Raw genomic sequence first — 24,959 nt, forward strand, 5'->3', positions numbered from 1 at the left:
GTATACTTTTGTAATCCCTTGTACTTTTGTGGTATCAGTAGTAATGTCTCTTCCTGTATTTCTGATTTTATTTACTTGAGTCTTATCCCTCTCTCTTTCAAGTTAGTCTACTTAAGAATTTGTCAAATTTTTATAAACAAATTATTAGTTACATTTCTATTGTTTTTATAGCCTATTTTATTTATTTCTGTTCTGGTTGTTTTATGTTCTTCCTTCTGCTGACTTTTGGCTTAGTTTTTGATTTTTCTAGTTATTTGAGATGTAATATTAGGCTGTTTATTTAAGACCTTCTTTTTTTATATGGATATTTAATGCTCTAAACTTCCCTCTTAGAACCACTTTTACCGCATCACATAAGTTTTGATATGTTGTGTTTCCATTTTTATTCGTCTCAAGATTTTTTTTAAATTTTACATTCATTTCTTCTTTGATGCAATTATTGTTCAAGAACATATTAATTTCTACATATTTGTAAATTTTCTATGATTTATTCTATTACTGAGTTCTTGTTTCATACCCCTGTGGTTAGAAAAGATAATTGATATTATTTCAATCTTCTTAAATTTTTAAGGCTTATTTTATGTCCTAACATAGAATCTCTCTTGGAGAATGCCTATGTGTATTCCAGAAGAATGTGTATATTCTGTTGCTATTGGATGAAGTGTTCCTGGTATTTTAAGGTGGCTATTAAATGTTGTGTTTGTCCAAACTGTGTTTCCATTTCTGGTGTCTCCCCAGAAGTTTAGGATATATCAAGTTCTGTCAGTACCTTGAGACAGATAAGAGCCAGACCATCTGTAAGCAGCTGGAAAGGTTGAGGTGTGAACTGAATGTTCCAGTTTCTTTTATCCTCAGGGTGAAGCTGAGAGGAGTTTATCTCCCACTGTCTCTGGACTGAGCTGTGAACAAAATCTATGGCAAATGCCAGCACTTTTATTCAGACTGCACCCTGTGATCCTGTCTGGATAGCTGCTCGAAGTGGGCCCATAATATGTCCTTGTTTGTACTGATACTGGGGAATAAAGCCCCAGGAAGTGCTCCTACACTCATACAAAACCACTACTATGCTCTGGGTCTAGGGAGAGTTCTGTATACCTAATCCCTTCTCCTCCCAAAGATAAGGCCCATTAAGAACCAATCCATGGGAATCTTAGAGTTAAGGTGCTGTATGTGTGGTCCAAAAATAAACATAGATGAAGTTATGTTATCTGACACATAAATTAATGGAAAAATCAATAAGATTATAAAAATCACCTCAAATGAGAATCTTAAGAACAGACATACGGATAGAAAAAAAATGAAAAATATTAATAGAAAATAGCTTATCATGGGCTGGATGTGGTGGCTCACGCCTGTAATCCCAGCACTTTGGGAGGCTGAGGTGGGTGGATCACGAGGTCAAGAGATCGAGACCATCCTGGCCAACATGGTGAAACACTGTCTCTACTAAAATTACAAAAATTAGCCGGGAATGGTGGTATGCGCCTGTGGTCCCAGCTACTCGGGAGGCTGAGGCAGAAGAATCGCTTTAACCCGGGAGGTGGAGGTTGCAGTGAGCCGAGATTGTGCCACTGCTCTCCAGCCTGGCAACAGAGCAAGACTCCATCTCAAAAAAATAAAAAATAAATAAATAAATAAATAAATAAATAAATAAAATAGCTTATTATGAGTAAGATGGTTTGCATCCTCACCTAAAAATTTAATTTGCATTACTATAGGCAACTATTTATATAACCAGCAGTTTTCTACAATTTGAAGAGCTGCAAAATAGCTCAAATAAAATAAAAGATTGAGACTCCTATAAAATCAGATAAGGAAGGAAAAGGGCGTGTATACTAGGCAACATTTAGCACTACATTTCAAACATTTTAATAATATTTTCCTGAAAGAATTTAGAGCAGGGTGGCATAAGTTAAAGAACATTACATTGATTGTATTGCATTTTCACAATTATTCACATATTACACAGAGGCAAAAGTGGTAAAGTGAGATTAAAATTGAGTGCCCATAGTGTATAGGCTCTTGGCTAGTCTGTTTAACTATTCTATTTTACTTAAATACTTTAAATAACTTTCTGGTGGGTATTTTTGGTAGTTCAGTTGTGCCCTCTCCCCTCCCTGAAACAATATATATTGATATATATAAATGTTGTTATAAAGTTTAAATGATTTATAGTGTTTTAGGGATTTGCTTTGGTAAGACATTTTCCATGTCATATCTGTGAGCTTTGGTTTTATCATTCAAATAGGGAACTGAACAGAAATATGAATTTTTGTTTTAGGTTTGTAAAAACTAACCATAAAAATGATTACAAATGAAATCCTAAAATATTAAAACCATATATAGTTTCACCAACCAGACATATTTTGCATATTTGGCATATTTTGGCACATAAAGTTTTGCAATTTTTAAAATATGTTTGAAATCACCGCACATAAATTTATGAAAACTATTTTTTTTCAAGCCTTCATACAACTGAAATTCTATGATTAGAAAATGTGTAGATATTTGTTTTGAAAGCGCATTATTTCAGTTTGGTGTCTATTGATTTACTGGGATAGTAAATTTTAAGTATAGATTTTCTAATAATCTGTACTATGTATCTATGTCACAGCATATTTATTTCTTAGGAGACATAATATTTAAATAATGTTCTAAGAGTCATTAAATAATTTATTCAAAACAAGCAATTGTGTTCATTTTTAAAAGTTTTCTTAATGAAAATATTAAAAATGCTATATTTATGATTTTACTACTTAATCTTATGTGATATTTCAGTAGTTACACAGCAGTAATAAAGCCACATCTTTGTTAAGAATGCCAAAGATATAACTAAAGAGTAATATTTATTTTCCCCTGGAACTATTATTGATTTTATTCTTGTAGTGCTAGTAACTGAATCTATATGAGTCAAGTCTTTTTTGTTCACTAATTTCTTGTCTGTCACAATTCATTCTTTTGGGATTTATCTAGTCTCTATTACTGCCATGCAAACATTACAGAATGACAAGTTAACTTTAAAAGCTATCAGAGAGATGCTCAAACATAAACATTTTCCCTTGATCTTAAAGGACATTAGATATTCTTACCTATAAAATAAGCCAATAAAATGCTGGTGTTTCTGCACAATACAACATACTCTTATATACTAATCTCATTGAAAGAAAATAAAATGTTTCTGGTTGACAATGAATTCAGAGAACCACAAAAATCTTTATTAATAGGACAGCAGAAAATAAACACACTAGTTTTTTTTCAATTATATTACTGATTTTTGACTCACTTAGAAAAGAGTTAGATAAGAGAGAACAAAATGTCTTTCTTCCATCAACCCATTAATTTGCTGTGAATATCAAAGCAAGAACATACACATGTATAGAGCTCACAACATTTTCTACAGTAATAAAGTCACTCCCATAGTCCCTGTGATATTTTTCTCCTGCTTTCAATAAATTTGTTATAGAACAAGTGTACCTATACATGATGACAATATAAGTTTAAGGCAAAATATTGATTTAACCTTTTAGGTTGAGAAGCACATGTGCAAGTTTGTTATATAGGTAAATTGCGTGTCATGAGGGTTTGGTGTATGGATTACTTAGTCACTCAGGTAAAAAATGTATTACCTCATAGGTAGTTTTTTGATCCTCTGCCTCCTTCCACTTTTCTCCCTCAAGTAGGCCTGAGTGTTTGTTGTTCCCTTTTTTGTGTATGCATGCGCTCAGTGTTTAGCTGCCATTTATAAGTGAGATCATGTGGTATTTGGTTTCATTTATTTATTTATTTTTTATTTATTTATTGAGATGGAGTCTTGTTCTGTCACCCAGGTTAGAATGCAGTGTTGTGATCTTGGCTCACTGCAACCTCCGCCTTCTCGGTTCAAGTGATTCTCCTGCCTCAGCCTCCCAAAGAGCTGGGACTACAGGATCCTGCCACCGTTCCCAGCTAATTTTTGGATTTTTAGTAGAGATAAAGTGTGAACATATTGGCCAGGCTGGTCTCTAACTCCTGACCTTGTGATCCACCAGCGTTGGCCTCCCAACATGCTGGGATTACAGATGTGAGCCACTACACCAGGCTGGTATTTGGTGTTATGTTCCTGAATTAGTTTGCTTAGAGTTGTGTCCTCCAGCTCCATTCAGGTTTCTGCAAAGAACATGATCTTGTACCTTTTTTGTGGCTGCATAATATTCAATGGTGTATATGTACCACATTTTCTTTATCCAATCTATCATTGATGGACATTTAGATTGATTTCATGACTTTACTGTTGTGAAGAGTGCTGTAATGAACAAAGGCATGCATGTGTGTTTCCAGTAAAATGATTTGTATTCCTTTGGGTATATACCCAGTAATGGGATTGTTGGATTAAATGGTACTTCTATTTTTAGTTATTATGAATATCTGATTGTATAGTTGCATTATAGCATCAGCGGTCTATGCACTCAAGAGTATTTTTGTGGTGGCCAGACACAGTCTTTCCTTTACGTATTTAGCATCCCTTTAAGGACCTCTTGTAAGGCAGGTCTGGTGGTAATGAATTATCTTAGCATTTGCTTCTCTGAAAAGTATCTTATTTTTCTTTTGCTTATTAACGTTAGTGTGGTTCGATATTAAGTTATTGATTGGAATGTTTTTTAAGAATGCTGATGGTGGCTCACGCCTGTAATCCCAGCACTTTGGGAGGCCGAGGCGGGTGGATCACGAGGTCAAGAGATCGAGACCATCCTGGTCAACATGGTGAAACCCCGTCTCTACTAAAAAATACAAAAATTCAGCTGGTCATGGTAGCGTGTGCCTGTAATCCCAGCTACTCAGGAGGCTGAGGCAGGAGAATTGCCTGAACCCAGGAGGCGGAGGTTGCGGTGAGCCGAGATCGGGCCATTGCACTCCAGCCTGGGTAACAAGAGTGAAACTCCGTCTCAAAAAAAAAAAAAAAAAAAAGAATGCTGAATATAGGCCCCCAATCTCTTCTGGCTTATAGTGTTTCTGCTGAAAAAGGTCTGTTGTTAGCCTGATGGGATTCCCTTTGTAGGTGACCTGTCCCTTCCATCTAGCTACATTTAATATTTTTTCTATCATTTTGGTCTTTGAGAAACTGATGACTACGTGTCTTCTGGAAGGTCACCTTGCATAGTGTCTCACAGGGTTTCTCTGTATTTCCTCGATTTGAATGTTGGCCTCTCTAATGAGATTGGGGAATTTTCATGAATGAAATCTTCAAATATGCTTTCCAAGTTGCTTGTTTTATCCCGTTCTCTTTTAGGGATGCCAATGAGTCATAGATTTGGTCTGTTTGCATAGTTCCATATTCCTCAAAGCTTTTGTTCCTTCTTTATTAGGTTTTGTTTGTTTCTGTCTGTTTATGTTGAGGAGCTGGTCTTTGAGCTTTGAAATTATTTGTTCAGTATGGTCAATTCTGCTGTTAAAACTTGAGACTGTGTTACGATATTCTTAAAGTGAATTTTTCACCTTTTTCAGTTCAATTTGGTTCTTTCTTAAAATGATCATTTCATCTTTTATCTTTTGTATCTTTTTATTTTTATATTTTTGTATTTCTTATATTCCTTCAATTGGTTTCAACTTCCTCTTGAATGTTGATAATATTGTTCCTATTCATCATAAGATGTCATTACTATCCTCTTAATATCGACTGAATTCCTTTTCTGACACTTCAGCTATTTCAGCCTGGTTAAGAACCATTACTGGTGAACTAGTGTGATCATTTGGAGATAAGAAGACACCTTTGGCTTTCTGAGTTGCTAGAGTTCTTATACTGGCATTTTCTCATCTGTGTAGGCTGATGTTCCTTCAGGCTTTGAAGTTGTAATCTTTTAGATTGTTTTTCCTTTTTTATCTTCTTTGATTACCTGGGGTTTTGATTATTGTGTAAAGTGGGTTTAGTAGACTGGTTTCTATTACTGCTCCACTCTTAGGACTCAGAATCACCCCTTAAAATTACTATCTCTGTACTTGTATGTCTTTCATTGGGTGTTCTGGTCCATGAGGTTACATTTGGCAAGGACTACAGTGGACAAACAGCTTATCCTTGCTGGTTCAGCCCTAATTTGCTCTCTGGGTGTTTCTTCTGGGAACACAGGGTTGCACCTAACAGCATATTTCAGCTGGAAACTCGATTGGGTGTGGGCCATCCGGCTAAAAGAAGCAGAGGTAAACGGAGTTGCCTGCCCTGCTATCTGCATGTTTCTAGGGCAACAGAAGGCTATATCCCTGAGTAAATTAAGATGGAAGCTGGGCTAGGTGTCAGGTCACCTGCCATCCATGTGCTTTCAAGACAACAGGAGGCTTTGCCCGCTGGCTGAGTTCAGACAGAAGTGGGACTGCTAAGCCAGAAGCACTAGCAGGCACTGCTCACCTGGTTACCAATGGTGGGGGTGGGTAGGGTCTCCCAGCCTGCCATTTGAATGCTTCCCAGGACCACAGGTGTCTATGCCCACCTGAGTTCACACAGAAAGAACACTGAAGGGCTAAAAGTTCTAGCCAGTGTTTCCTACTTGGCTACCAGTGGCAGGAGTGGATGGGGTCACCTGTCCTGCTATTCACATGTTTCCTGGGACAATAGGAGATTGCACCCTTAGCCTTCTGAGTTCACACAGAAGCAGGATCACTGGGTTAGAAGCTCTAACAAGCATTGTCCTGCTGTCTACCAGTGGCAGGATTAGTGAGGTTCCCTACTCTGCTGTACAGGTGTCTCTGGGCACAACAGGAGGTTATGCCCTTTGTCTGTCTTCACAAAGTTTGACTTGTGGGCCAGAAGCCTACCCAGCCATTCCACCTGGCGATGTGTGGCTATGGTGGGTGTGGTCACCTGCCCTGACCTCTGGGTATTTCCTGGGACTTTAGGAGACCGCACCATCTAGATGAATTCACAGTGACGCAGAACCATTAGGCCAGAAGCTCTAGGTGGCATTGCCAGGAGTGGGTGGAGTTGCACGCTCCACTATCTGGGTGTTTCCTGAAACAGTAGGAGGATGGGGCTGCAGGCCAAGTTCAGGCAGAAATGGGACTGCTGGGTCAGAAGCTGGTGCTGAGCCCCATCTGATGAGTGGTGTTAGAGCAATTTCACACTTCCCAGGCACTGTGACCGCAGCCTCTATTAGGGATATGGCACTGGTGCTGGTCCACTCTGAGGCTCAAGCCTTGTAAAGTCCCCTTGGACTAAAGAGTTATGTCCAAAAAACATCTCAGTGGCTCTCTGCCTCTGTCTAGAAGTGCAGTAAGGGAGTGAGGGGAGGCAGGAGGATTTTACCATTCCTAGTTTTGCACTGATGCCTTTAGATAGTGTGAATCCCCCAGGGGGCTCTTGAGCACTGAGCCTTTCCTGTGTTGAAAAAGTTCTCTTGGCTGCATGTTGAGCTGAAACAGGCTGATCCTCAGCTCTGCTCCTCTCTGCTCTCTGTGTCTGCCTGATGCCTTGATAGATCCCCATGTGGTTTCTAAGGTGATAGGCCTGTAGGGTCAGTGTTCTCTTGCCCTTTTGTTTCTTCTCCATGAGAGCAGTGCGCAAGAGATGCTTCTAGTCTGACATGTTGGCCCCTCTGGCTGTGAAAATTTTTATATATCCATTAAAATATATTAATATGTGTATTAGTCCATTCTCTCACTGCTATAAAGAAATACTGCAGACTGGCTAAGTTATAAAGAAAAGAAGTTCAATTGACTCACAAATCTACAGACTGTGCAGCAAACATAGTGTCTTCTGCTTCTTAGGAGGCCTCTGCTTCTGGGGAGGCCTCAGGAAACTTACAATCATGGTAAAAGTTCTGAAAGGGAAGCAGGCATATCTAGCACAGCTGGAACAGGGTCAAGTGAAAGAGGGCAGAGGTGCCACACTACCCCAACAACAGCAGGAAGCTGGTGATGGTGCTAAACCATGAGAAACCACCCCTGTGATTCAGTCACCTCCCACAGGACCCCACCTCCAGCATTAGGGATTACATTTCAACATGAGATTTGAGCAGGACACAGATCCAAACCATACCATATGGAATAAAAATAACTGTAATATTCAAAGCATTCCTATAGCAAAATCAAAATAATAGATGAGTGATGTGATCAAAAACTATGTGTCAGAAGTTTTTATCAGTTAAGTTCAAAGAATGTTTACAAGTCAGCAAATTTTATCTAAAAACTTGTTTTCTAAATTCCTTTATAAGTTATCTTTTATATTCCGAAAAGAAAAAATAAGTAACACAAGAAAATTGTGGGAACAAAAGTAGTTTTTTTTGTTTGTTTGTTTTGATTTGATTTTCATGAAAAGAGTAGACAAAATACCATTGCTACACATTAATTGAAATGACTCATTAGAAAGAAAACAATAATTATATAAAAGACGTAAAATAAAATTGCTAGTATAAGTGCAAGAGTAAATTTGTTTTCATGAACAATGGTGGAGAATTCATTTTATATTGCTGCACAAGAGGTTTCACTATCATAACATATGAGGAAACAATGTGGATTCACCTATACTTCTATGCAAAATATAGAGAAAGAAAATGACACATAGTATAAACTGTAGAATCTAATTATTTTTATAGTTATATTATTAACTGACATATAATAGTTGGAAATATCTGTGTAGTACTGTGTTATGTTTTAATACATGTATACAATCAGTAAAATAAACAAATCAGGTTGTTTAGGGACGCCACCACTGCAAAAATTTATCATTTTTTTGTGTTGGAAACATTCCAAATTATTTCTTCTAGGTATTTGAAAATATGCAGTAAACTGTTAACTATAAGCACCCTACAGGGCTATAGAACATTAGAACTTTTTCCTTCTCTTTAGCTATAATTTATTATCAGTTAACAAACCTCTTTATATCTCTCCTTCCCTCTACCTTTCTGTCTCTGATAACAATTATTTTACTTTCTACTTTTACAAGATCAACTTTTTTAGCTTCTACATATGAGTAAGAATAGGCAGTATTTATTTTTCTGTTCCAGGCTTATTTCCCTTAATGTAATGTCCTCTAGGCTCTTTCATGCTGCTGCAAGTGACAAATTTGTATTGTTTTTATAGCTGAGAAGTATTTCACTGTGCCTACATATTATTTTACCTTATCCATTCATTTGTTGATAGCTACTTAGATGGATTAAATATCTCAGAGATTGTGAATGGTGCTGCAATAAACATGGGAGTGCACATATCTCTTTGACATATTGGTACCATTCTTTTAGATACATACCCACCCAGCAATAGGATTACTGGAAGATATGTTAATTCTATTTTTAGTTTTCTTGAGGAATCACCATTCTGTTTTTCATAATTCCTGTACTACCAAGAGTTTACCAAAATTCCTTTTTCTCCATATCCTCACCAGCATTTGCTATTTTGTTCTTTTCGGTAATAGCCATTCTAACTGGAGTAACGTGTTATCTCTTTGTGGTTCTGGTTTGCATTTCCCTGACGATTAGTGCTTTTGAGCATTTTCAAATATGCTCTTTGGCCATTTGTATGTCTTCTTTTGAGATACGTTTCTAGTTTGTTTGCTTATTTTTTTATTTGGATTGTTTATTTTGTTGTTGTTGAGTTGTTGAGTTCCTTATACACACACACACACACATATATTTATTATTGTACTTTAGGTTCTGGGGTACATGTTAAGATCATACAGGATTGTTGCATAGGAACATTTTTTATAGTAATCCCTTGCCAATGAATAGTTTAGAAATATTTTCTCCTATTCTGAAGGTTGTCTCCTTACTCTCTTGATTAAGTTCTTTGCTTTACAGAGATTTTTAGTTTGAAATTTTCCCATCTGTCTAATTTTGCTTATGTTGCCTGTGTTTTGAGGGCTTATTTGTAAAATCTTTGGAAAGGCCAATGTTCCAAAGTGTTTCCCCTTGGTTTTCTTTTATTGTCGTTTGAGGTCTTACATTTACATATTTACCAATTTTGAATTTATTTATGTATATGGTGAGAAATAGAAGCCTAATTTTTTTCAATATATAGACATCCAGTTTTCCCAGTACCATTTATTGAAAGGACTAGCCTTTCCTCAATGAATGTCATTGGTGATTTTGTAAAAAATCCATTGGCTATAAACACATGGGCTTATTTATGGGTTCTCTATTCCTTTCCATTGATTTATGCATTTGTTTTATGTCAGTATCATACTGTTTTGTTTAATATAGCTAAATAGCATAAATGTCTGGTAATGTGATACCTTTAGCTTCATCCTTTTACACAAAATTTCTCTGGCTATTCAGGATCTTTTGTGGGTCAATACAAATTTAAGAATTTTTTTTGTCTTTCTATGAGCACTGTCATTGACATTTTGATGGAAATTGCATTGAATCTGAAGATCACTCTAGGTAGTATGGCTATTTAGCAGTGTTAATTTTTCTAATTCATTATTGGATGTCTTTCCATTTTTGTCCCATTTAATTTTTTGTAAGTATTATATAGTTTTACTTGCCATAATCTTTTACCACCTTTATTAAATGTCTTAGATTTTGGGGGTAGCTATTTTAAATAGAATTATTTTTTATTTCTTTTTCAGCTAGCTCATACTTATTTTTCTATGTTGATTTTATATCCTGCAAATTTATTGAGTTTATTAGTTCTAAGAGTTCTCTAGTGGAGTCTTTAGGTTTTTCTATATAAAATAAAATATATTGTCTGCAATATATTGCAGACAAAATATATTATCTGCAAACGGGCAGTTTGACTTCCTTCTTGCCAATCTGAGCGCCCTTTATTTTTTTTCTTTTGCCTAATTGCTCTGTCTAGGACTTCCAATGTTATTTTAAGTAAGATTATTGAGAGTGAGCATTCTTTTCATGTTTCAGTTCTTACAGGAAAAGTTGTCAGCTTTTCCACATTTGGAATGATGTTAGCTATGGGTTTGTGTTACAGGGTTTTTAATGTGATGAGATACCTTCCTTCTGTACCTTGTTGAGAGTTTTTAGCATAAAGTGGTATTGTATTTTATTAAGTGCTTTTTCTGTGTCTATTGAGATGATCATCTGGTTTTTGTCCTTTATTCTGTTGATGTGATATATTGTGTTTATTGATTTATATGTGTTGAGCCATACTTGGATTCCTGGAATAAGTCCCACTTGGTTATGGTGTATAATCTTTTTGGTGTACTGTTGGATTCTATTTGCTAGTCTTTTGTTGAAAATTTTTGCATCAATGCTCATCAGAGATATTGCTCTGTACCTTTCTCTTTTTTTTGTTGTCTTTGCCTGGTTTAGGTATTAGGGCAAAGGTAATCTTGTAAACTGAAATTGAAATAATTTCTTCTCATATTTTGGACTAACTTGAGAAAAATTTGTATTCTTCTTTAGAAGCTTTGTAGAATTGAGCAGTAAAGCCATTTAATCCTGATTTTTTTTCTGTTTGGAGACATTTTGTTGACTCAGTTTCATTACTTGTTATTGGTATGCTCCCATTTTCTATTTTTTCTTGGTTCAATATATGTAGGTTGTATGTTTCCAGGAATTTACCCATTTTCTCTGATTTCCAAATTGTTGGTATACAGTTGTTCATAATAATCTCTAATTATGCTTTATGTATGTAATATCAGTTGTAATAACTCCTACTCTGCTTCTGAATTTTTTAATTTTGGTCTTGTTTTCCTCCTTAGTCTAGCTGATGGTTTGTCAGTTCTGTTTATCTTTACAAAAAATAAAAATAAAAAACTTTCATTTTCCTTGATATTTTTGATTTTGGGTCTTAATTATATTTCTGCTCTGATTTTTGCTATTTATTTTCTTCTACTATTTGTAAGATTTGTTTGTTTTTTCTTGCTTTTATAGATCCTTAAGTTTCATTATTTGGTTGTTTCTTTGAAATTTTTAACTATTTTTTAAAGACTGGAATGCACTCTAAATATCAGGTTGGAGTACCGTAACACAATCATAGTTCACTTCAGCTCTCAGGCTCAAGTGGTTTTCCTGCTACATAGCTAGGACTACAGCTACATTATACCACACCTGGCTAATTTATTTTAATTTTTAATTTTCTCTTTTTTAGAGATGGGGTCTTGCAATTTTGCCAAGGTTTGTCCCAAACTCCTGGACTCAAGTGATCCTCCTGCCTCCACCTCCCAATAACTTTTTGTGATGTAGGCATTTGTTGCTATGTAGTTCTCTCTTAATACTACTTTTGCTGTATTACGTAGGGTTTGGAATGCTTTCTATTCATTTTAATTTGTTTTAAGAAAATTTAATTTTCTCATTAATTTATTTATTGACTCATTGGTCATTCAGGAACATGTTGTTTAATTTCCATGTATTGTGCAGTTTCAAAAATTCCTTTGGTTATTGATTTTTAGTTTTATTTCTCTGAGATCAGGAAAGATACTTGATGTGATTTCAGTTTTTTGTACATTTTGTTCAGATTTTTTTGTGTCCTAAAATAGAGTAAATTCTGGACAATGTTCCTTGCGCTGATGAAAAGAATGAGTATTCTGCAGGTGTGACTATCTATTAAGTCAATTTGGTCTATAGTACAGTTTAAATTTCATGTTTCTTTGTTGATTTTCTGGCTAAATGATCTGTCTAACACTAAGAGTTGTGTGTTGAAGTTTCTAACTATTATTGTAGTGGAGTCTATCTCTCCCTTTAGTTCTAGTAATATTTGCTTTGAAAATCTGGGTATTTCAGTTAAGTGCTATAGTTCTATACCACCAAATCTTTTGGTCCACATATTGCATGACAACTAGAGTATATATGTTATATTGACAAGTAGCTAACAACACTGTACAAATACATACACAGCTATGTTCTTCAAGGTATATCTATAATGCTAGGATATTATGTTCCAGCAGTTGGATGAGCGCAGAGCCAGACTTTACCTATTATATCTATTCAACCCTTAAAAACAAAATCATTCATCTATCGGTACCAATCAAAAATAACAGGATATTGGTTTTCCTTTACAGAATATATCTGTACCTTTGCTACACATACTTTCTTATTTCTTAATATCTTAGATGTTGAGTGTTTTCCAGGAAAGAAAAAAGAATATTGGTTAAACAATAATCCTTATGTTAAGAAACTATATCTCATTAATATCCTGAAAGGACTTGAAATATTTCTTCTTATTTGCAATTGTAGATGGCATGAGCTCAACAACAACAAGAATAAAGGAAAACAAAACAAAAAAAACTAGAATGTCAATATTCCTATATGATTAGAAGGTAAATTTATTCTGGACCAACCTGGCCAACATGGCAAAGCCCTGTCTCTACTAAAAAGGCAAAAATTAGCTGGGTGTGGTGGTTTATGCCTATAATCCCAGGTACTCGGGAGGTTGAGGTAGGATAATTGCTTGAAAATGGGAGGCAGAGGTTGTAGTGAGCTGAGATCACCCCACTGCACTCCAGCCTGTGACACAGAGCGAGACTCCATGCCCCAGCACCCCCACCTCCCTGCCAAAAAAGAAAATAATTTTGTTCTGTTGTCTTATCTACTCCAGTGGCAACCTGATTGTAGTGTCTTGTCCATTCCTGGAGTTCTTCCAAAAGCAGATCTAGAAGTCTCTAAGCAAATTTTCATCTACACTAAAGCCATTATTTCTGCTACTACATGTTATAAATCATGTTTATTGTGCCTTGACCTGGATTCCTATTTCGTGTCAGTTGTAAGAAGGCTGAAGTACCATCTCTAAGTTTATTGAGACCTAGGTCACAGTTTCTATTACCTCTCAGAAGCTGATGTGAAGCTTGTAAAAGGTGGCTTCTTGGAATTATCATGCCATATCTAGAGGCATTAATGACTCAGTGCCAATGCATAGCTATTTCTGCTTGATTTTTTTTAAGTCTTATAGGTTTTTCTTCAGAACAGAGGACTTCATTCACTTACTATATTTCTAACTATCTCACATACAATGTAATCTATAAAGTGGCTTTTAATAGTTTGTACTCACATATCAATGTAATCTTCTCTCCATATATCTCAAGTATATGTCTACATGTCTTAGGACAATCTAAAATTGGTTGTGTACTATAGTCAGAATAATCTTTCTTTTCCCACACTGAAGCATTGTGTTAAGCCAATGTTTACTTATGTTAAAGCTTATATTGATATAAACCTTTTCCCACATTTCCACAGTCCTAATGACAAGTGATAGCTGATGGTGGTATCCTATGCGTCCTCAAGACAAGCCATTGTATATTTATTCCTAGGGAATATATACCTCAGATTTCCAAACCAAGATCTGTACTCATGGCTATTATGTAAAATTTTATTTGTAATCTACAGAGTTTGGAGATAGATTAGATAGAGTTTGGAGATTTCTGATCCTATCATCCGTCTTGTCATGTCTTGATTCTATCAAGAGATAAATCACCTCCAAATCCAGTTAAAGTCTTATGACTAAAAAATGCTTTTTAATTCCTGGAAAGCATACATACACATAATTTCATGTCTGAATCCACTTTCTACTTCTTTATAAATTACTTCTAAGTATAACTCGCTTCTCAAATAAGTAACTCAGACATTTCGTTATTTCTTTTAAGTTAGCAACTCTTGATGTAAGACAAAACAGTCTTATGAATTTATAATTAACATGTATTTTTACTCAAGAGATAGTGATGGAAGCTATTATTTAATCCATTAAACAATATTGTAAAAATGTTTTTACAAGAGGCTTTTGGAACTTTTGGCATCTTAAAAATTATCTCAATATACCTCACTGAAGTGATATCATCTTCCAGCCATGATTTATGCACCCACTCTCTTTTTCACTAATATTAATTTTTTTCTGTATTAGTTAAACTTCATTTTCTTTCATCTGGATCACCCAGGGAAATCCAATCTGTCCACCATACTATGACAGCAAATGGATTTCTTTTACTTCATGAATTGGCATCAGCCATCATCCAGTTTCTTAGTACCTTCCATTTATCTTGATTACTCTCAAGTTATTTATACAAACAAAAATGATTTCATTTTTTATTTGACTTTCAGTAGTAACTCTTTTGGAGATACTTAGCCTAATTTTGTCTAATATATTCTAACATTGTGTATTGTAGCTATATAAAAAGAGAACTGTAGTAAAGAAGATTATTGATGCGTGGAAATGGTAGGAAATTAGACACACACACACACACACACACACACACACACACACACACCTTTTTCTCACAGAGATTTTATTTTTGTAAAATTTTAAGATATAGAAAGTCATATGCCACATTTTTCCTCTGACCATACAAACATTCCAGATGATTGGTTACAGAATATCAGAAGATATTGAAAAGTAAGGTTAAAAGAAAATTGTTAATCTTGTAGCAAAATGATAAGAAACCAGTTAAGTTATCCTTTAATAAACAATCAAAACTGGTTGCTATGGTGTTCTTTTCTCCAAAAAAAAAAAAAAGGCTGTGAAATAATAAAAGACACCAGGGTATTTGGAAATACATCACCAACTTTTGAACTATGCACAAGCACTATTTTTATTTTTCTTAAGAACATTTGCAAGTGACTTTTAGACCTTGCATTTGTTTTCTGCTGTAAAGTTTCTAATTCTTAATAACAAATAATAATTGCACTTTTCTTTGTAAGAGATTGACTCAACTTTATTGACACAAGACGCTTTCATAGATATGTTGGCTCTGTTTAACTGAGGTAGTTAGTAATATGATTTTGCATGCATTTTTTCTGAAGATTTTTTAAATTTCATATAATCTATAATGGGAAGAATATGAATACTTTTTGGACTGAGCTTTGTAGATAGCTAGAAAAAAAAACTCCTCTGTTTATACAGGTAAGAATAAGAGGAGATACAAATAATAGGCCCATGGTTTCTTAAGGACACATAAATCTGAAAAGCCAGATCCATATGAGAGTGTTAGGTTTTTAAATAAAACATCCGAGTTGACATTGATTCTTATATACCAGGATTTATAGAAACTTTAAAAATCAGTAATGATGAGAAAATGTTATTTGGGTTCAAATGCATTATCTAAAAGATAACGTCTTTCCAAAAAATGATGAAGCATGAATGAAATCGACTTTACATATAAAGGTCTAGATGAAGCCATGTTTTGAAGCAATCTCTTTCCATGAGATTTCAATTTCTAAGGAGATACTGGGGCCACCATACGTTTCTATATGTCTTCACACTTGCAGGACCATAAAACTGCTGTGAAATAATGAACAGCAGAATCTATGTGGTAGGAGAAAGCCCATTTCCAATGGCCATTCTGAATACGGGGATTCCAAAACTTCATCTTAGCTAAATACAATTCTTTCCCAAGCTGTATTTCGTTGTAAGTATTTAATAGTAAGAAAGAGAATCCGCCCAAGCTGAGGTAAGTATAATAAGAGAATGTGTCTGAAAACTCCAAGAGAATTGTCATGCAGAAGCTAAGTAAGTACAAGTTCTTAAGAGGAACTGGAGCCAGCTGCAGCCCACTCTTTGCAGAACTTGAATAAAAGAGAAATACAGCCATTTCAGCCTAGGATTTAAATGAATTCCTAGGTTTTAACAGATAGAAATAAACGGAATTTTCTAGATTGCAAATCTAAATTTCTGAGAGAGATAATCTGATTGAAACAGATTGAACCAGAGGTCTATCCCTTGTCCCATTGTTTGGGAATTTTCCTGGGAAAATTCCAGGAAGGTGGAATTTTCTGAAAGGCAGTCAGAAGGCAAAGCAGGTTGCGGTCAGAATTTTTCAGAGAAGTTAGTAAAAGAATCTTGGGCATTTACAATCAGAGTGTAGAAGAAAATCGGTTTTCTTTATAATAAGTACTAATAAGGTAGTGGATACTGATGGGACATGAGATAATTTGATAAAAATCCTGACACAGAGAAACTCCATATGTGTTCAGCAATAAACACAGAGGTCTCTGAGAACAATGGCACACAGAGTGTGTTGGTGCCTGTTTGTGAGGGGAAGATAGGCACCTTCTTTTGTCCCAGTGGTCTGGTTCTCAGAACTTAGCATCTTCCACATATTTTTATTTAACAAAACCACAAGTCTATGCCAGCACACAAAAATGCAGAAAAACATCCTGCTGCCCTTACATCTTTCAAAATACCGCTGGCTTCCTGCAGCACTGATAGCTCTGGCTGCTTCAGAGAACCTAGTTAGGGACTTAAACCTTGAGAGCTACAGCACATTGTGATGACATTTGACCTTGTTCCCATCACTTGGAGATTGCTTAAAGGAATTCCTCAACCATTTGTCCTACATGCTGAATAGTATTGTTAGAATAGTATTCATGGACTTTGAAGAATAACTAAATCTAGGTTCCATATGCCAAATATAGCCTGGCACCAGCTGGTTATAAATCTGTTCTCATCTCTCTGAGGAAGTTCTTTTTAAAATTCATGACTTAAAATAATCCCTTGTATACTGTGCATGTATGTGGATTCATTTACAGTTGCACTGAAAAGTCAGTATTTATTTCCCTAATATAAATTACATTTTTTTAAAAATAAACAAAAAATAGCATAAACTATATATGCTGCAGAGGGTATTTCTAATTTTCAGTCCTGAGCTGTCATTGTATTGCTTCAACACAGACCCAATTCCAGGAAAGATTGGGCGGGTGGTATGTGGAATAAAAAGTATCATGCTTTTCCCAGAATATTTTCTCTTCTCTGAGTCCAGGATAACTGGTCTAAGCTTGCTTGAGCAATCTCCTTTTAGCTGAGTTTTCTCCTAGGAGATTTATTGAGTTATAGACAAAATATGAAGAAAGCATCATGCAAAAAGAAAATCTGTTAAATATTGAGACATAAACAATGCTGCTTTGAAAACTTCTCAAAGTAATGTAACCCACAAGGGAGGATACAATCTTTTGTTTCTCACATCAGAACATGGGGAGTCTGTCTTCCTTCTTTTCCAGAAAAAAATGACCCCTCTTTCCCACTAATAAATGTGCTGCCACATTTATTCAGTGATGGTACATCAGTGATGGTACAGGCCCTGAGGATGAAGAGGTGTCCAGTTTTAGTAGCAACAGTGCCTGCTGTAGCTACACATTTATTAGTGGGAAAGGGGCTCAGAAGAAGGAACAATTATCTTAGAAAGGAGATACCAGAGCTAGGAAGAGGAATACAAATCATAGCCCCCAATACACCGTAACTGACTTTTTTGTGAGACAAATACAATGCATAATATAAAGGAATTACAGTGTTCTGGGGTCTTGACTGAATAGGTACTAACATAAATGACAACACTTATAGCAACATAGATGAGCTTCAAAATTCATTAGAAAGCCCAATCTCTTAAAATATGTTATAATATTGCTGACCTGAAAGGGAGAAGCTGGGGAAAAATTAATATAAGTAGAGAGTTTATTGGGCCAAGCTTGAGGATTGCAACCCAGTAGCATAGATTCAAGTTGCCCTGAATATGCACTCTGACTAGTGGCTGTCACAAGTGGATTTTTTTTTTTTTTTTTAAGAGACGGGTTTTCTCTATGTTGGTCAATCTGGCCTCAAACTCCAGACCTCAGGTGATCCACCCACCTCTGCCTCCCAAAGTGCTGGGATTACAGGCATGAGCCACCACGCCCGGCACCAGTAGATTTTTAAAGGAAAGGAAGAGGCACTTTTTGAGTTGTCTACCAAGAATTTACATTAAAATAACAAGCTATTGATTGGCAATACATTGTTCTTTGTATCACAAATTCCAGAAACAAAGACAGTGGCACAGGTGCAGGTACAGGGAGGGTGTGCTGAAGTTCCATGCTTGTGTGTCTCTGGGCCTGCCTGCCTCAATAGCTCAGGCTGCTCTGAGCTATTTTTTTTCTTTATATCAAATAACGGAATGATTGGAAATCGACTGAAAGATTTTATTATGAATTAGGCCAATTAAGGGTGATCTTATATAGGAATATTCAATATGTCAGTTTATATATTTTTTAAATATTTTGGAACTATTATAATTCATCATTTAGAATTATATTCTAATAAAAGTAAATACCTTTCTTCTTGCAAAATTTTTAACTTTTGGCACTTACGAAATATAAGAAGGCTTACACTTTCTTATCCTAACCATGTTCCTTCTACATTGTGGGACCTGGAACAAATAATTTCATAACCGTAGGACCGAGTTTTATTGTTTACAAAATTAGTGCAAAAGCCTCCTTCAGCTCTAACTTTTAAAAACTACCTGACAAGATGTCATTCTCAACCACTGAAAAAATTATTTGAAATTTAATCTATGTTGGATTTGAATGATCAGTCAGTAAGTTGAGTAAAAAGGTACTAACAAAGACAATGAGACTCTTGATAAAATATCATAAAATAAAACATCTAAAAGTTTGAATGTAGACAAACAAAAAAAAACAAAAACAAATAAAAGACTAACAATTAGATTTACATACTCTGTTCAGCTTATAGGATTGGATAGTTCAGCTATAATTTTTATCATTTAATCTTTTTTAAAACACCAGTTACTAAATTAATTTTAATTATAGTGTCTATATTTATACTCACTGTAAGAGATATTAATCTGTGGCCATTAAAAACATCAGCATTTCCACCCTAGGTAAGGCAGTGATGTTAAACATGCTGAATAGTAACTTGTTATCAACAAGTACAGAGTCCCTTAGAGTTTTCCAATGCAAAGAAAAGATATATCCTCCAAATACTAGAGTGGACAAATTTCAAGCAGAGTCTAGCTCTTTGTCTTTTCTATATTCAAGAGTGCCAGAGTGCCAGGTTCTCTCTCATTTATTCCAAAGAAGTTTAAATAGAGACTTTTCTCCAGGTTGATTTGTTGATAACAATAAATACCACTAATGAGGCTATGTTTTCAGGATTATGCCATATGTAATATTTAAACCTGCACAATAGATGTTTAATAGTCCTACCTTGTAGAAGAATATAATCCAGAGATTCAAGAATTTAATATCACATAGCTAATAAGACAGCAAAGTTAAGCTTCAAAACATGTTCTCTTGATTCCATAGCTATCCCAACATTAACATAAACTTGATAACACTTCACAAAATTTCTGAAAATACTAGGAAGAACATTAATTTTGTCACAAGAGATTAGTTTCAGCTCTAATATTTTCTTTTTGGTAACCTCAGACGAGTTTCTAAACTATGTATTGGTTTTATTGTTTTCTAGGTCATTTCCCAAAAGTTATGAAAATAATATAAGACTACCACAATTCATGCATGTTAAATACTATAAATATAATAAGTTGTGAATCTAAGTACTACTGGTTAAAATAATAAGCTAAACAAGAAATACCAAATTAGGAAGAAAATGGGGACAGAGATGGTAAATGCTGTCTCCTAGTTTGGGAACTTTTTGTTAGTCATGAATTTGCTTTCTCACACCATTATTTTTGATGCTGAGGATATTTTACTCATTACGGACAAGTCTGAGGCTGTGTATGATGCTGTTTCTGTGGCATAATCATGAAAACCTTTCTGAACAAAAGAAAAAAATATTTTTTATGAATCTTCAGAAAGATTCAGAAAGAAGTAAAAACGTTTATTTTTTTCGTAATACTCTTAATAATAGTTTATTATAAGCACCAGTGATTTAAATTTGGGCTTATACCTAGGAGCAAGAACACATCACAGTTAAAGGCCCAGATTTTGGAATAAGCAGACACAGTTCAAACCCTAGCTATGACACTCAATAACAATATGGGTCACAATAAATTAATAGGCATTTTTCATGGATGAGCTGGAGATAATAACTCTTGTAACAATTAAATTACCTAGAATATATAAATCAGTTATTGCAGTGCTTAATTACTGTGTAGCAAAGACTCAGTGACTTTACTATTACTGATTTTATTTCAAATTTCCATATAATTGGAATAATATTTAAACAATATTTAGAACCAATACATTTAAACAATATTTTTAAAAAGCCTTGGTGACTGAGAAAAGTAAACATCTGCTAGGCTTCATCAGCGCTTTTTTTAAAGTAATTTAAAAACTCAAGGCTTAACTCTAAAAGAGAGAGTATACACATCTTCACCAGATCTTAAGTAATTAACAGTATTCTCCATGAATGCTTATTTCTCTTTTGGAATAAATTTTAGAATAAATATTAATGTTCAGTGCAGAACCAAATGTTATTGGAAAATTCTTATAGAATCTTCCAGTGTAGTAATAAACAAGGCCAGTTGATATCCTTAATCCTTGGGTGGTATACGTACAGAATTCGGTTACTGAGAAAAGTGGCTTAAAACCACAACTCTAATTTTCTTAAAGCAACAAACGTTTTTATTTCATACAATCCTGTGACTTAAATAAGCATTTCTTCTTCCTAAATTTTGTGTGGTTGGGTGATTCAGGATAGCCTCACTCACAACATTCATTCTGCAGTCTATGGATCAAGGAGTGACTTTGACCCTTAAATCTTATTCTTTAAGAAATATTTTTCATAGTATGTAGCCTACCATATACAGCAATTCCTCTGATAGATCTGGGGAAAGTAAATTGAAAACCTTCTGGAAAGAAGTTTCTAGATGCCATTGCGAGCATTAGTGATTTATTGCAAGTCGTAAAAATATCAACATTAACAGAAATTTAGAAGTTGAATCCATACTTCATGAATGACCTTGAGGGGTTCAAGACTTCAGTGGAGTAAGTTACTGAGATGTGATAGCAATACCAAGAGAACTAGAATTCAATAGAAGGCTGAAGATGTGACTTGAGTTGTGGCAATCTCATGATAAAACCTGAACTGATGAAGAGATACTTCTTATGAATGAGCAAAGGAAATGATTTCTTGAGATGAAATCTACATATGGTGAAAATGGTATGAACGTTGTTGAAATGGCAAGTAAAGATTAATAATCCTATGTACACATAGTTGGCAAAGCAGTGGCAGGATTTGAGAAGATTGGCTAATTTTAACATAAATTTTATAGTGGGCAAAATGTTATCAATCAGTGTTGCATTCTACAACAAAAGCCTTTGTGAAAGTAAGAGATAATCATTGTGGCAAACTTTGCTGTTATCCTATTTTAAGAAATTGTAACTGCCACCCCAGACTTCAGCAATCATCACCTTCATTGGCCAGTAGCCATCAACACTGAGTCAAGAGCCTACACCAGCAGACAAATTGCAACTTGCTTAAGACTCAGATAATTGTTAGCATTTTTAGCAGTGAAGCGTTTTTAAATTAAGGTATGTACCTTGTTTTCTTAGATAATGTGCTACTGTGCACTTAATAGACTTCAGTATAGTATAAACATAACTTTTACATGCACTTGGAAACAAAAAAAAATTGTACAATTTGCTTTATGGTGGTGATATTTATTTCATTGTAGTGTCTGAAACTAAATCTGCAATATCCCCAAATATGCCTGTTATTAGAATCTAGGAACAGAGAACAATGAAGTGTATACTAATTGTTAAAATATATTTTTATAAAGTGCTAAGTTACTAAAATTTGTATTTTTGGAGTCATTTGGCCTTCATTATTTTACCTTACATATCAATAAACCCCTCATATACTTATTTCTTTCTTAGCATACTTGTCATAGAAAACATGCTTTTGAATAGATAACTCTGAGTATATCTAGAGTGTTATGATAAATGTCACATTTGGCCTATAGAAATTAATTATGCACTAAACTTTTATTTCAAATGACCTCTGTGGAACATTTGCTTGGTACTGCAAATTTAAGGAAACAAAAGACACTTAGACTTAAGGAGCTTATAGTCATGGAAAATTCAGATATGAAAACAGGTAATTGTAATAAACCCTGACACAGTTCTCCATCTCAACGGTAAGATTGGCCAATGGAAAATTCATTAAGATTTATATAATTAATGGATGCAGTATGGATGGAGAAGTGTTATTCTTTTTAGAGAAATGGAGTAAACTGTTGCATCATCACATTGTTACATCATCACTTTTGTGAGAGCAGCATGTTTAGGTCTATCTGATAGAACATCCAGAGGGATACCAGCTAAGTTCTTGAGTTAGTCATTTTCAAGATAATAAATTCCACAAAGAGAAACTTCACTTCCAACAGCAATGATTCTTGCACCTCTATGAAACAATAAAATAATATTATCACAAATAAAAATTGTGAAGGCAAATATTGACCTGGAATGAAGTGGTATTAATAAAATTTAAGAACAAAAATGTTTAGATGAACAGATTACCAAACCTGGAAACACAAGACAACACCAACAATAACAACAAATAATACAATTTATGTAAATTAGTAAAGCCACTGTGGAGAACAATAGAGGTTCCCCAAAAACTCAAAATAGAACTACCATGTGACCCAGCAACTCCATTGCTGGGTATATATTCAAAAAATGAAAAGAAAATTAGTATGTTGAAAAGATGTCCACACTGTCATATTTATCATAACACTATTCACAATAGCCAAGACAGAGAATTAACTTAAGTGTTCATCATATTATAAATGGATAAAGAAAATACATACACACTGAAATAATATTCAGCCATAAAAAAGTGAAAATTTTTCATTTGCAGCAATATGGGTGGAACTGTAGCACATTATATTAAGTGAAATAAGCCAGGCACAATAATACATACATTGCATATTCTCATTCATACGTGGAAGCTAAAAAAGTTGATATCATGAAAGCAGGGAATAGGAGCTTGGTTACCAGAGGTTGGGAAGGGTAGGGAGAGGTGGAGGTAAAAGGGGGTTGGTTAATAAGTACAAAAATACAATTAGTAGAAGTAATAAGTTCCTATGTTCAATAGCACATTAGGGCTATTACAGTTAATAACATATTGTATATTTCAAAATAGACAGAAGAAAATATTTGGAATTTTTCTAACACAAGTAAATAATACTTGTTTGAGGTGATGAATATTGCAATTATTTCAATTTGATCGAAATGATTAGACATTATTTGTTTGTATCAAAATCACACATATACCCCATAACAAATGCAACTCTCATGTATTAATTTTAAAAAGCTAAAAAGTGATAATAGAACCATAATTCCATAAGTTGTAGAAGATAGTTATAGCATCCCCCAAAAAAAGAAGAGAACAAAAGGACATGACGATCAAGTCCTATTTAATATTTTAGTATTTGCAAATGTAAACTACAAAAGAGATTTGAGAGTTAACTAAACAATATTTAGTTAGAATCCATAATTTTTATACTATTGTTAAAATGTGTTATTCACCTAAAATGTGTTATTCACCTAAATTTATTAAATATGCTGGATTATGTGGATTAAGATCAAAGGAATGATATTAGGCAGAAGAAGGATTATTATTAGAAATTTGGAAAGGAATTGTTCTCAGTTGCCATTTTTAACTCTTATTCTGAGAATTTAATTTAATGGTGAACCATGATTTAGAAAATCCAGCCATGTGAGGGGTACCTTCTTGGTAATTTCCTCATTTGAAATAATGCAGAGATGTTTTTGGTTTAATTTGGTTTAAATAATCTGCAGCACACTGCAAAGGACATCCACTTTTGTTTAAATGGGGACTAAAAATAAGTATATTTTTAACCAAAAACCAAAATATTATTTCTAGTCATTTTGGACATACTCAACCTTTTGAAATAGTTCCCTGATAGGAGAGCCAATGTTTTATGTTTTCCCTACAACATATTGTGTGAAACAATGATTTTCTGTGATACATAATTTGGTTCTTAGATATATTTATCAGTAACTTAGGAAAATACCCTGATATTTGTATTCTGTTTACTGCTCTAGAGCCACTGACAAAATTATTTCCTCTGGAGTATTTCTGTTTTATTGATATATTAAAAATGTTGTACAGGCTAATGTGGAGAATTTGGTCTGCCACTTTAAATCAATAGTGATCTACAGGACTATTTGAGGTCATGCTCTGTTCACGCTACACTTGCAACAAATCATAATGTCACATTAATTACTTACAGAATGTTATTAACCAAAGAAAACCTCCTGGGGAGGAAAGGAGAGACTTGTTGAAGACAGCGTAAGGAAAGCTCTATAGACAGATATTCAAAAATATTGCACCAGAACAGAGACCTAATGCAGCAGAAGACAGAA

The sequence above is a fragment of the Sapajus apella genome, unplaced genomic scaffold (assembly GCF_009761245.1).
Source record: "Sapajus apella isolate SASKATOON/1434 unplaced genomic scaffold, GSC_monkey_1.0 scaffold24, whole genome shotgun sequence".
NCBI classification, from domain to species: Eukaryota; Metazoa; Chordata; class Mammalia; order Primates; family Cebidae; genus Sapajus; species Sapajus apella.